Source organism: Opisthorchis viverrini, assembly GCF_000715545.1.
Source record: "Opisthorchis viverrini unplaced genomic scaffold opera_v5_31, whole genome shotgun sequence".
Lineage (NCBI taxonomy): Eukaryota > Metazoa > Platyhelminthes > Trematoda > Opisthorchiida > Opisthorchiidae > Opisthorchis > Opisthorchis viverrini.
This window is the reverse complement of record NW_008751688.1, coordinates 963,319-973,674: the sequence shown is the minus strand read 5'-3', so window position 1 is coordinate 973,674 and position 10,356 is coordinate 963,319.

Below are 10,356 nucleotides of genomic sequence, written 5' to 3'. Positions count from 1 at the left end.
GGGCTGGGATACTGCCAGGGCGCCCACACCTAGACAGGAGGACGATTAGGGTCCTCAACCAAAGCCCTTGGCCCAAAAGCCTAACCGCAAGGCAGCGGTGTTTGGCGGGAAATGCAAATGCATTACCATTTCTACGGAACAAGTCGCCACATGTTCCAACCCCCAACCTGGAGAGCCACCTCCAGTGATTCTCTTTGAACTGTAAGGGATGCGTTCGCAGACTGCGCGTTCTGAAACATGACGGTGGCAAGTCCATTCAACAGGGCTTGCGCTTCGCTTCGGTCTTCAACGAAGGCGATGTCATCTGAGTACTCCAGATCGACAATGCTCTCGCCAGCAACATTTTGAACATCGGGGTTCTGGAGACCTTCCAGTGTTCGCCTTATTATTTCATCAATGAAGCTGAACAAGAATGGAGAGAGTGGACATCCTTCCACTTTTTGTAGGGAAGCATTTGGATAGCTCACCATACACCCTCACCCGCCCAGAAGTATGTGAATATGGGGATCGGATTGTTTACAAACTTCTGGGGCATACTCTGTTGAGCAAATGTAGCTAACAGCACCGATCGATCGAGAGTCAACCGCACTCTTGAAGTCAAGGAATACTGAGTTTGTGGGTTGTCTGTACACATGGGCTAACACCTGACGGAGTGAGGATGTGGTCAACGCAACCCCTACCCGGTAGAAATTCCGATTGATTATCACGAGTCATGGCTTCGCGTGCCACGGTGAGACGACGAAGAATCAGTGACGCAAGAAGCCTTGTTACAACAGGCGTCAAACTAACACCTGTGTGGTTACTACATTCACTGCGAGTACCCTTTTTGAAAAAGGGGTACTACTATCCAGTTGTCCCAGTTGTCTGGGACGCTTTCCTTCTCTCAGATAGATTCAAATAGGCTAGATAGGCACTGGCTGAGAAGCCCACCACCTTCCTTGAAAAAAGCAGGTGAAAGGTCATCATGACCAGCAGCACGAGTAGAGAAATACATTCGGACAGTTCTGAGACTGAACGCGGCTCCATTTTTACGGTTCACATTTCTGTTCAAGGCCAGGATTCCGGATTGGAGGTAGCAGGTGGCCAGCTGAATTGCTGTTCGAAATGCTCTGCCAGGCGGTTCTGCTATGCTGCATATCAGAGAGCTAAGAGGTTTCCGAGGACGAGTCAAACGAATCAAGTGAAACAGCTTGCGGACGTCCCCAAAATTCGTTGTATCTTCCAGTTCTTCGACCTTTTGGGTCCACCAAGCTTCCCGGTCTGAACGGACACTCAGTTCCTCCTGGCGTCGGGTGGTGATGTGGTTGCGGCCAGGAAGAATCTGTCGCCGGGTCCCCAGCAGACATGGTCCTATCAGGGATCCAATGTTTGGATGCGGTTGGCTGGGTTGCACCGAAAACACAAGTTCCGGCTTTGAAAAAAATCGTTCAGCTGTAGCACCTTTTTGGCAGCCAACTGCCATGCCACTAGAAGGAAGCACGGGGGCAGGGATACTGCCACGTTACCTACCAGGAATTCTCCACCTTCTCTGAAGAGGGGTGGATAGAAACCGTCCGGTTCTGATACCTTCTCAAGTTTCAGTGAGCATATTTCATTCTTTATTTCTACTTTCGATGGGCGATTAAGGTTTATATCCCATTCGCCCGTATGCATTTTCCCCAGAGGCTGTGTGCAGGAGACCGGCTATATTCGGTCCATTTTTTCAGTCGACGTTCTTGCGGATGAATTGATGAGCTAACTTCTTCGTTTGTTGTTTCACTAACTGCCGCTTTCCTAGGACCATTCGATCGTATCTGTTGATAAAGGGCCCGGCTATGTTCGGTAACGAAAGCCTTGTTCATCTCCCGCGCTACGTTCGTGTTGAACGCTGTTGCACATGCCTTCTTTAGGATTCTACGGCGACCAGTTCACCTTAATTGACCTAGACGCAGTAGCTGACGCACAATCCGCCAGCCTGTGAAAGACGACAAAACGTGGCTGCCGTGACAAAGAAGGGCAAAGATTTTGTATAGCTTACTGGTGCTGTGACGTCGATCACGTAAATCTGCGATCCCCACACGGCACTCACGTAAACAGACCCAGATATGGAGCAGTTTCTACCTCAAACGTGCAGATATTCTCGCAATGGACCACAGCCCATCTCATTCGAAGCGGAATTCTGAAAGAATTACGTCAAAGGCTTAGTTAAGTTGTTTAATTTAGAGGTGGTGACCTCAAGCTTGAGGATGTTGTTAGTTGCATAGATGATGCAGGCCGAATACGATGTGCCTTGTTAATTTATCATTGAATTGGTTGCTTCTGATTAATCACGACAAATTGACCTGCCAAGGTCAGATTTCTGAAAACAACCCACTGAGACCCTAAGACCCCACCAAAATCTCAGTGGGGAAGCCGGCAAGCATCCACGCTGGGCAATCAGTAAATCAAATCACCAACAGCGTGGATCAAGCAAAAGTGTGAGATCTCTTGTAACTATTGCATTCACTTGTTCGTGACTCAGTGGGGAGCCGGCAAGCATCCACGCTGGGCAATCAGTAAATCAAATCACCAACAGCGTGGATCAAGCAAAAGTGTGAGATCTCTTGTAACTATTGCATTCACTTGTTCGTGAAAAAGCTATGCTCTTTGGTGACGAGTCACTTTCCGGGACTGGAGCGGGTACATCAGTAATATATGCTCACACCGGGGGGGGGGGACTATCCATTCGGTATTTTCCAAATCGGAGGATGCCGTCTCGAAAATACTTCATAATGGAAGATCCTTCGAGTGAGATTATCCCGCGTGCTAAGGGCTGCACTGAATCAGGTGACTTACTAAACACGCTACCGGTGAAAATACCTTGTTCGACCAAGGTTGTCACCACTACCAAAATTTTGTGCCACCAGGTCTTTCAGTCGAACAACTTGTAGCACATGACGCCTGCAGAATCTTGTCATACGCACGCACCACCGATTCCCCACATTGTTCGCGCTCACGGATTGATACACAGGATCGAGGCCTTTGCTCAAGTTTCCCGGGTCGGTTTTGTTCTTGTCGGTCAGTGACTGTCGTTCACCTGAAAGGCACAAGCGAAAAAAGGATGTAGCAGTGCTCTTCATGTTCTCAGCGCGGGGGAAGTATGCTTGCCAGCGCAAGGATTCGCATAAATAAATGTCTAACAGTGCTTTAAACTGGGTTCTAGAAGGAGCGTGGACAAAAGAAATGAAGAAATCGTTCAGCTGTAGCCCCTTTCGGTGGCTAGTTGCCATGCCACCCGAAGGAAGCACGAGGGCTGGGATACTGCCAGGTTGCCCAAACCTAGACAGGGGAAGTCGAGTGGCGGAGGTTGGATTCGAACCACGGACCTTCCGGTCAGTGAATTCGCTCTCTAACCACTTGGGCCATCTCGCCCAGCCGTCGGAGGAAGATCATTCCACGCAGCTACTACCCGAAATGAGAACCGAAGACATCCTGTATCAGATACACCGAATGACAAGTATGATTCGGACATTCCAGAGCACTTGGCGTCCGGATAGACCAAGTTACTTACTACTGACTGAACGGGAAGGATTTTCAAATTCCTGTCGCGCCATTATTTCAAAAATGTCGGCCATCTCCCTCATTTTAATGACTAAACCTATGAAACCAGGGGTTCAAGTATATTACACAGTGAGAGTGAGAATGGAACCTCAGTTGGCACAAAAGGAACTCAAATAATGCAGTACAGTAGAAACAGGAGCAACAAACGGATGCTCAAACAACAAAAATTACGAAATCGTCCGCGGCGCTTACGATCCAGAACGCAATCGGAGATGCAATCAAACAATCAATCCTCAGTTCAGAACGTACAATCATGAGGAAAACCATCGTCGAAACCCTGGGGTTCGTGACGCAGCTGGGCATTTCCTACCCATCCTACTATGACGGATATGCTTGCGTCCAAGGATAGCCAGAAAAAACGCCAGTAATGGAAGCAATATTTGAATTTCTAACGTGTTAAAAACTTCTACGTTAAGGATGAACTGGGAAAAACAACGATACTAGAAACCGATAGCGCGCCTGTATCCACCTCCATTAATATAGGTTCATTCTACTTGGCTCGAAGAAAATAGAGCGGTTTGACTCACAGGCATGCGTACGGATTTTCGGGCACTCCAAAAATGACATATTTAGCCTAATCACAAATATGACATACAAGCAGTTTTCTTAGCGGGCAAGTAAGACGTGGCTCACCTGCCAGTTCAGGAACGTTGATTACAAAACACGCATTAGGATCTTTGAATCGTTCTTCGTCAATGGTTGTCATTTTTAACGAAAACAACCGTCCGTCTGTCTTCGGAATTCGGTAATTAATAATCATTTAGTCAACCATCACATGGCTGGGATATGATTAAGGTGAGCGACCTCGCTGAACTGCGCCGCGTCCAAGACACACATCCAAAATTTCTCTGAAACCGTGCTTCGAAAAAAGTAAAATCTATCATGAATTTTTAGCATGTGATAATTATCATTCGGGCACCTAAGATCTACCTGCGCAGCCACAGTTTCATTAGCAGTTATTTAAACGAACCCGGAGTCAACTGGGGGCGCGGAATTCGTATTTTAATGGCTGCCGATAGCTTCGTCAACCGACTCTATGAAAACGGTTGGAAATTGTATGGAAAAACTGGTTGGTTGCTTATTTTCTTACGTATTAGATTTAGAAATAACCTCAAAACGAATTAGGTAATAATCACATCCATTACGCCCACGCAAACTGAATATGGCGCGAACATTCGCCACCTGGATATGAAAAATTCTTCTATGGTTGCGGCAAGCGTCCCGCTGAAGCCAACGAATTCGTCAGAGCGAGTAAGTTTTTGTTTTTATGATGGCTAGCATGTGTTATATCCGGCACAAGGCAGGGCTTCATTTTTACCAATTTACCGAGTGACCGAACGAACGCCGTTGGATAAACTATTGGGCTTGTGGGCAGAACGAGCAGATGGCACAGCAAGATGGCCAGTGCTTTCAAGTTCTTGCACAAATTAAACGGACTGAAACGGTCTTCCTTGCAGCCTCCCAGCTCGTCTGGGAATTATTAGAAATATAACGAACTACAGGCAAGCCATTAGTCTGGGTACGGCAGTCGCGGTACCGTCATCGCGACGCCATACTTTGATTTCGTGGACAGCTCCTTACTTCTTAGATGAGCAGTTAATGGTTGTCATTTTAGTTGAGATGTTCTAGGGACTGTCGAGGGTTTGTGGTAGTTCATTGCCACCCTTCAAGCGAGGTAATAAGACAGCCATGTCTGTAAGCGACAAAATCGATAAGTCGAGCAACGAGCACCGAAGAATGGATCCGAATTCAAAACGAAAGTGATCCCGACAAAATGTGCTGTACTGTATAGCAAAATATCAATAAATCAATTAATGTACAACAAACCTCGACAGTTATCGACCGACAGTTAGACCCACGACAAACACGGAGACAAGTATCAAGCGTGAGAAACCAGTTCGAAAAGTGCCCAGAATATTCATTTAAACAAGCGATAATACGGTTCATTTTAGGAACCAAGAGCATGTTCGTAGTTTGTGCAACGCAATGTTTTTATGGATGGGATAGAGATGGGGTGACGAAATAATAAGAAAATGTCAACGAATAGAAGGCAGGATTAGGCGGGACATTTGAATTTACGCGGTTGAGTTCAGGGAGATTGGGCGGGAGAAATTTTCAAGCGTTTGTGCGATACAATATCCACATTAAAGACTCCAAATAGGAGAAAGTTTCCAAGAGGTTTTCTAAAAAGCACTTTTATGTGAGTTAGCGTGCCTCCCGGTATAACACATTCAAAAGTTGTCACAACCCCTGAATACTTCAATGAGACGACACCGCCCGATTTCGAAAACGGTAATCGATATTTACGTGCAGCTAATATGTATGCGGTCAATGCGAATTGGTGGGGACATATGTGAGTATGAGGGATGTGCAGTGTTTAGATTGTGCGCAACTAAGGTAGTTTGAAACTTGCGGAGACATGGGATCAGAGATATCTGGTGGTGTTGCGTTTTTACGATAAGCTGACTTAAGAATGGAGTTGTTACAGGCTAGAGAAAACCGTGGAGCTTTGCAAAACCAGTTGGCTCTGAGGCGTCACATCGCGTGAATGTGGTGAGTACTGTAGCATATTCTCCCTTTCTATCAACGGGTATTTCGGTTCATTTGGCGATTGCTCGGGATATAAACGACAACCAGGGCAAGCTCAGACCTGAATCAGGTGTCCGACAAAAGTTGCTTTCATTTTTGGTTTTTCTTCCTTCATTGCGGAAGGCTGATCATGATGTCGATCATGCGGAATGAGTATATTTTTGGGAGAGGGCATGCAGTTGGCGTGAAAGTTTTCAACCGTGCAGTCTTTTGCATCGTGGACAGAAAGTGCGGAAAAGGCCGACGTAGTATAGAAAGATGGGTGGGGCTTCAAAAACTTCCGTATACAAGGTTGTGTCCGCCGAGAGGGCCCTCGCTCCTTTCCCTCCTTATTTCGTGAATAGCGAGATAGTGGGACGAACGCTGAATTGTCTTCTAGATCCGGTTTTCAAATATCCTCTGGCCAAAATCTTGCCGATGTGCCATACCACCACTGCGCTGAAATAATTCGGTTTCTGGACAGCCTCGTAACGGACCTCATTCTCGAGATGATTTGGCTGGGACATGCGATTCCGTGAGGAGGGGATATATTTGGCTGGCGGAGGAAATCCTATTAGTTGGAACAAAGCTTATATAAGGTCGCATGTATTTTTGTGGAGTGTGGTGCAGCGTTTTATGATCATTCGAAGTTGTATTAGTTTTGTTGTAAAGTGGCGGATCAGCTCAATGCACGAACCTTCAATGCTGGAATCGCGTTCACTAATTTCAAACATCTATGACGTTAAGGCGGTATATCCATGAATATTAGGTGACGTGCGTATCAGGCTGCAGCGCGGGCTGTTCTTTTGTGTGGCTATGGAACCTGGCCTGTTCGAGAAGCGGAACCGAGGCGTTTCCAGGTGGTTGAAAACGGTACTGTGCGTATGTGTCGGTGTTGACAAACCCGTAAGGCGACAGCTATATAGCGATTTTTCGGTTTTGCACCAGAGAATCCCGCTGACGAATGTGTCTTTGCAGTCTCCAGCTAGATCATCATCATTATCTGGGACAGTTCGATGGCACTTTGTTTGGCTATCTTACTAGCTCACTTGTTCGGCTATAGTCGACATGATTTCAGAAGTGAAGATGGGTTGTAATACTTCGACATGAACGATAAATCGGATGAAGCCCAGAAGGCGCCTCTTGTTGGTTAGAGTGCTTATATGGTTGAGCATGTGATGGTCACGAGTTTCGATGAGGAGGACCGAGCCGTCGATTTTAATAAGCTACATTTTATCGGTATCAGGGAGCAGGCCGGGAGTTATGGACAAAGGGCTTTGCTAGGCAATCGGTGAGTTAGCCACTACTGCTTTGTTTAATTATTTGTTTTAGATGATATCGTGAAAGACGTGAAATGTCGTAACTGATTATACATTTTTCAGGAACCCTGTCGAGTAAAAACTGAGAAGTGGATTGGCCACATATTATGTTTGTACCGATGCAACCAATAACGAGCAACATGGTTTGCTAATGGTGGTCGTGTATTTTTCGGTCATGGGGTGTTAGCAGGTAAACGTCGTATAGGAAGGACCGCCGTTGGTCGTTGGATTAGTCTATTATATGTAGTTTAGACATTATAGCCAGCATCCAGCACGTGCGCGGTCCTGGCAGCTACTATAATTAGCATCGGCAGGTGACATCTAGTATAGTTATGAGTATGACGGTCCGTCGTTCGCCACTGGACTGGGCTACTGGGCATAGTTGAAGCCTTATACTCGGCGTTGCAGATAGGCGTTGCCCTTGCAATTATGATAAGTAGCCAAAGTAGGCAGTATCGTCTACAGTCACGAGTATGACGGACCGTCATTGACCGTAAATTGAGGTATCACGCATGGTTAGAGCCCCGATTTTATCGGTCCGCATGGATACCGGCCTGGTGTTAACTATAGGTAGCAGACATGAGCGAGAGCGCGCAGAGGTATGGGCATGACGGGTCCTCGTCGGCAGTTTAATTGGGGCACTGCGCATCATTGAAGCCTAATAATCAGCATCGCATATGGGCACTGGCCTAACAGTTTCAGGTGGTCAAGGTAGGCGATTTCGCCCACAGTTGTGAGTGTGAGGTCCGTCGTTCACCATTAGATTAATTATGTGTGCATGGTTTAGACCTCATATTCATCGGTGTTCATCATAAGTAGCAAAGGTAAACGGTAACGCGTAGAGTTACGAGTACGACGATTAGATTGGATTAAGTTACCAGTTAATCAACGTCGCACATGAGCGCGGAACTAGCAGGTATGATATGATAGGCGACGTCGAGCAGGGCAATGTGTATGACAGCCCATCAAATTAGGCTATCACGCATAGTTGAGGCCTCATTTGTACCGGCTCGCATGAATACTGTCCTGGCGTTTAACATAGAAAGCAAAGGTAAGCGGCATCACCTATGGTTATGGGTATTGGATTAGGCTACCGTGCATAGGTGAAGCCCCGTAATCAGCGTCGCACACAGATAAGGAGCCAGCAGGTACGGTATGTAGTCGAGATGAGTGACGACGACTGCCGTTATCACGGAGGCCGCTTTATGGTGGTCACCACATGAAGAGCGTCATATCCGTAATAGGAATGATACCTGCAGTTATCTCGTGGCGCTGTCTTATCTGCAGGCTAGTTATGCATATCTGGGAAAGGGGATCATCAGCAGAGATGTACCCCGAACAGTTCATGTTGTTGTCTACCAATCATCTACCTGATGGAAGTTGGGATCCACGCAAAAATATGTTGTAACCAGGTTCGCCGAAAAAAAATATTTTGCGACTGCGATCGCATTTGTTAAAGCTGAGGAGTGTAAGGCAAACAAACTTCAACAACCGACCTTCCAGGATAAAATTCGCATTAGATATCCTTCAGATGATTTTTATTCTTAAAAAAACACCGAAAACCGCCAAAGTATGTTTAAGTGCTCATGTCGCATCAACCGGTAACAAAATGCGAACAGGTGATGGTCCGTGACCTTGAAATTCCGCTCACTACAACAAGGCGCTACGAGCAACATGTCACCGAAAGGTGCGGATGGATTAGACCAACTCCCCGCTAAATTCACAATTTCCACAACCCTTTGGTTTCCGTGAAAAAAATTGGGTGTGCTTATAGTCATCGGCCTGAACAACGATTTTTTGCAGTTTGATACTTTTCTCGTGAAAAAGCTTCCCGTCCTCGCCGTCATTCCGCGCCCAAGACACATTTACGCCACTCATGGATGACCTGTCACGCAATCACTCGCGCAGGTCTTCTTGCAGCAGATTCAGTTAAGGAAAAGCATGAACGAGATATTCTGACGAGCCTATCATGAAAACCGAACTCCTATACAAATGAGTGTGTTCGTCGATCTTCCCGCAATTTGAGTTTGGGTAGACCGCAAGGTTGACAGAAACTTGAAGACTGCGCTCACCTGCTGAATGTCCTGAAGGGTGAAACCGGTCGCGGGCTTTTGAGAACCGTTCTAGAATATTTTGAATAATTCCCTATATAAAAATTGTGATTCATTGGTACAAGGAAAGTTTCCCGAAAATCAGCACACAGTAACCACTTGGGTGGCGAGCAAACGGGCTGAAACGTAGTATATTTTGCGCCCCAGGACCGGGATAAAATTTAAGTCCCAGAAAGTCTCCCTCCCTGAAGCAGAAGGCGCCGCAATACCAGTGAAAAATGGCTCAAATAGTGTTCTACAAAATCACGACCCCAAGTTCGCCGTATTGCACGACCATTACCTAAACTCAATGTTTGCCGAGTACGACCACAAAATATGAAAGACCTAACTGAACATCTTGTGGGTATTTCAGACGATCACTGAGAACATTTCTTTGCTGCTTATGAAATATCAGAGACCGACACGTTGTACATGGCAACCAAGCACCATCCTTTATAGTACAAGGAAAAACAGTTTCTGGCATGGAATTATGCCTTTGCTGGTCGCGATAAACAGCGGGGTTCCGGTGTTTACTCATTTGAGTATGTAAAGACTCGTTGAAGTTGTAAATAATGGCATTTTTCATCTGCCAGCTTGAAGCGGGCTTCAAGTTCAAGTGAATAGCGGTTGATAGCTGGTAGGATCATTGGTTGCTGACTGGGTGTCTGGTGATCTTCACACTGGCAATAAGCTTGCAAAGGTTTCGTCAAGATGAAAGAAAACATCATCAACACGCTGTTTGGTGGGTACAACCTCTTTGCCTGTGTAAGTTTTTATCGCACTTGAAAACTATCTGTTAC